The sequence below is a fragment of the Eupeodes corollae genome, chromosome 1 (genome assembly GCF_945859685.1).
Source record: "Eupeodes corollae chromosome 1, idEupCoro1.1, whole genome shotgun sequence".
In the NCBI taxonomy this organism is placed as follows: Eukaryota; Metazoa; Arthropoda; class Insecta; order Diptera; family Syrphidae; genus Eupeodes; species Eupeodes corollae.
In genome coordinates, this window is record NC_079147.1 from 274,061,578 (window position 1) to 274,066,200 (window position 4,623).

Consider the following 4,623-nt stretch of genomic DNA (forward strand, 5'->3'; position numbering starts at 1 on the left):
AAACTGAAAAAAAAAATTTGTCACCTCTAAAATTTTACTACCGAAATATGATTTTATCTCTAAAACAATTTTGTACAACGAAGAATAATGTTTTTGACATCTGATAAAATTTTGAGAAAAATCTAATTGACAGTTTTTTTATAAAAAATAAAAATCTAAAAAAAAAACATTACTCAAAGTTCGTAAAAATTGAATATCGATTCAAATATCTTTTCAAAAACTTGAAATTAAGGCTTCAATTTTATTTTATCTTATAAGAAATATTGTTTTCAACATTCTGAAAAATTTTGAGAAAAATCGAATTGACAGTTTTTTTTACAAAAAATAAAAACCTAAAAAAAATTTATAAAAGTTGGTAAAAATTGATTTTCGACTCAAATATCTTTTCAAAACTTTGAGATATTGGCTTAAGTTTACTTTTATCTTTTAAAAAACTTTGTTGTCAACATACAATTAAAGTTTGAAAAAAATCGAATTGACAGTTTTTTTTACAAAAAATAAAAACCTAAACAAAAAATTTATAAAAGTTGGTAAAAATTGATTTTCGACTCAAATATCTTTTCAAAACTTTGAGATATTGGCTTTTATTTACTTTTATCTTTCAAAAAATCTTGTTGTCAACATTCAGTTAAAGTTTGAAAAAAATAGAATTGACAGTTTTTTTACATAAAATAAAAACCTAAAAAGAAATTTATAAAAGTTGGTAAAAATTGATTTTCGACTCATATATCTTTTCAAAACTTTGAGATATTGGCTTTTATTTACTTTAATCTTTCAAAAAATCTTGTTGTCAACATTCAGTTAAAGTTTGAAAAAAATCGAATTGACAGTTTTTTTACAAAAAATAAAAACCTAAAAAAAATAATTTATAAAAGTTGGTAAAAATTGATTTTCGACTCAAATATCTCTTTAAAAATTTTAAGTATTGGCTTTAAAGTAATTTTATCTCATAAGAAATATTGTTGGTAAAATTTTAAAAAAATCGAATTGACAGTTTTTTTTTACAAAAAAAAAAAAACTCTAAAATAAAAACAATACTAAAACTTGGTAAAAATTTACTTTCGGCTCAAATAGCTTTTCAAAACTTAAAAATATTGGCTTGAAACTTATTTTATTTCACAGAAAATATTGTTTTCGATATTCAGTAATTTCAATATAAAAATCCAACAGTCCGTTTTTTCATATAAAAAATAAAATCTACAAAAAGAGTACGCATATTTGGTAAAAATTGATACGAGTACATAAAGACAAACTTTTAAGCAAGACAAATCGACAGACGGGATGGGAAGTTATCAGTGTGGGTCGCATCCCAGCTTCTTTTTTAAAATATTTTTTGAAATCAAAAGCACAAGCAAGATCTTTTCGGACCTTAATGGAGCAGAGTGCATTCTTCATCGTCATTATGTACAAAACGTTCAATAAATGGTAGAAAACGATTTTTAATTAGCATTTTTTTCCAAATGTAGTACCCGTGGCATGATGGTTAGTGCGTTGGACTGTCATGCAAGGGGTCTGGGTTCGATCCCTTACTTACTTAAGGTGGCCTGGGCCTCAACCAACAAGCGTCTCCAGCCAGGTTCGATCCCTGCATGTGCCAAAAAAAAAATCGCCTCTTGCGGGGAACTGACAAGAGTAATTCTTGCCATGAAAAAGTGCTTTCTTAAATTAGCTGTTTGGATTCGGCCTTAAATTGTTAGGTCCCTTCCATTCCTGACAACAGTACTCACACACAGGAATGGTTGACAGTTGTAAGTCACTAAGCCCTGGTTCACAACGGATCGTTGCACCACCCAATTTATTTTTAATTTTTTATGTTTTTTCCAAGTTCTTCCGTAATATGAATATTTGTTATATGGTGGACTTTCCTGGTCTGAAGCCACACTGATATGGACCTATCATGTTATAGACAACCGGCTTCAGACGTTCACATAATACGGCAGAAAGGATCTTATTGGCGAAATTTAGGGGATTGAGGTCACTGTAATTGGCTTAGGACGGAGAGTCTTGTACACGCACTCAAGATGATATGAATACCCTTATAATGATAGGACTTGAAAGGAGACCCCGATGCACATTGGTTTTGAATGCCTGCACATTGTAATGAGTGAGAAATATTGAGTCTGGTAAATCATTACACATTCGTGAAGTGCGACTAAAAAAGAATCTCTGTACTTTGCAGTACAACTGAAATTGAGCTCAAGTGTAAACTGATGGGCATTCCTTAAAGAACGAGTATAACGGTTGTAATGTTTTTGAGGGGAGGAATGCAACTGTTATTTCATTAGACGGTGCTCGAGAGATGCAAAAGTTTCAGTTAGACAACGGTCACCTATGATTTTTAGAGCTTTTGAATTCTGTCCAAAAGACTCAAGTGGGTTATAGGAGCTTTATTGAAACTATGTATGCTGATATTCCACTTACCGTGTTTTATAGCAATCAATTTTACTGATAAGTTGGTGCATGCTATTTACTTAATGTTTCTTTATCAATGATTTTTAAGAAGTAATATTAATTTTTTGTTCTGAATAAAACTAAAAGACTCCTCAGACCTCACTTCCCTCACTTTAGATTAATTTTGGTGCTTCAGCAAACTCCTCCAGAGGCTTGGATGGTGGAGGAATCTTGTATTCTGTCTCTGGGGGGTCTCGGAGACCTTCTCCTCCTTGGGCTCGACAACAGAAACATTATCTGGCAATGGATTCTTGGGGCCAATCTCGTTTTTGGGATCGTAAGGAAACATGATTTTGACCTTAATACCCAACACTCCTTGACGTAACAGAACGTGACGAGTGGCGGTTTCGACGTAGTCATTGCATGGATCTCCGGAATGGATCATCAGACCGTCGACGAACTTCATTAATTTGCGCGCTGACCACGCAACTTGCTGAAAACGACAACTTCGCAACCCTTGGCACCGAATTCCATGATGAAACGGAGCACACCAAAGCAGGCACGACGAACAGCCAATCCTCCGGTCAATTTGTAACGGAGCGACTCAGCCTGAGCTATATGCAAAGACCGCGGGTAGCAACCTTCTCGACGTAGAGCTAGATGCGACCAACTTCGAAGTTGAAACGCTTCTGGACCATGGCGGTCAATTCACGGATGCGACGACCCTTCTCTCCCAAGACCTGTTGGCTTTTGGTGTCCATGATAATGATTTCTGTGCGGGAGGGTGTGACACTAACTTCCACACCGGAGTAACCAGCTTCTGCGAGCTCACGAGTAAGGAACTCGTTAAGTTCAGCCTTGAACATGCCATCGGCAACAAACTTGCGTTTTTTGGAAATATTCAAACTCATATTTATTTTGTACGACTCTCAAAGAACGTGGTCAAAAAGGAAGAGAGCTCTATTTGCTGTATTTGTATCTATTTAAAGGTAGACCAAACAAATATTAAAATTTTATCAAAACTGGTAGAAGCAATTTATTTCGACAATATAGACATTTCTTTAATTTGTAAAATTAAGTTTTTGGTTAATTCACAAAAAACAACAAAACATTTTGGAGGCTTTAGGTTGCCATAAATCCTTACCACGACTTAATATTTTGTTGGCTTCAAACCAAATCAAATTTTCAAGAAAGATTAAAGACTGCTAAAAATGGTTCTCAAGTTTAAGGTAAAACACAACTTAATGAAGTTCTTCACAAATTATGTAGTGATAAGTTTTTAAAGTAGAAATCTTCGTCTTATAGTTTAAATCTTTTAAGTATCTTATTTAGTTTCCGAAATTTTTTAATAAACATGAATCTTCATTCAATAATGTTTGATGTCTCATGCTTCATGTTTTATTTTTCAATTTTTGTGGTGTCGTTTTCGAATCCAAAATCCGTTTTTTATTATCTGCTGAAATATTTTAAACACTAGTTTTTAATATTATATCAATATATTTCAAAAACGTGATGATATGACTTTACTAAGACGATGGATTTGTTATAAAAACTTAGAATTACTTTCATATCGCTTTAGGGTCTTATATTAAAAACCGTAACATAGGCCTTAAATTATCAAGAATATCTCCCAGTCAAAAAATCATATATATTCCTTTATAATCAGAGCTCCATGATCTTTCAATACATATTTGCAGTATTTTCAAAGGCTTCTATACTTTGTCAAAATATACGACTTTTTATTATTTTAAAGAAAATTTGAGTAAACAGTCACCCGAGATTGGAATGAATTATGCACTTGTCAGTTGTGTGACAAGACGACTTCAAAATTGTTGGTGCAGTATTTTTTGTAGTATATTTAAAAATAACGAAATAATTTCGAAACCAATCCCAGATTAAAAATCCTACACAAAACTTGAGTTTCTCAACCAAACAAAAGCTTTGCAAAAAATTTTGCTGCAATTGTTCCTATTATTAGGACCAGCTTAATTTTTTAATCTGAATTAGCAAAGTCAATACCGCTTATTTACTAAAATAAAATTCTTAAGTACATAAATAGTCTTAACCGTTTGATATTGTACGGCTTTTTCATGACTTTGTATAAGCTTTATATAAGTGCAAAAAAACAATTAAACTTAAAATTAAGAAATGCTACTATTATTTTGGCCACAGCTGTGCCTACGCTAGGGCTACATGTACGCTGAAGTTTATAGTTCTTAATAGTTTTGGTGC

The 4,623-nt window shown here is 32.4% G+C and overlaps 1 pseudogene; it reads right to left on the reverse strand.

Moving 5' to 3' along the window:
- Window positions 1-2,564: 2,564 nt before the first annotated feature.
- On the reverse strand, window positions 2,565-3,341 carry LOC129940211 (40S ribosomal protein S3-like; annotated as a pseudogene).
- Window positions 3,342-4,623: the final 1,282 nt, after the last annotated feature.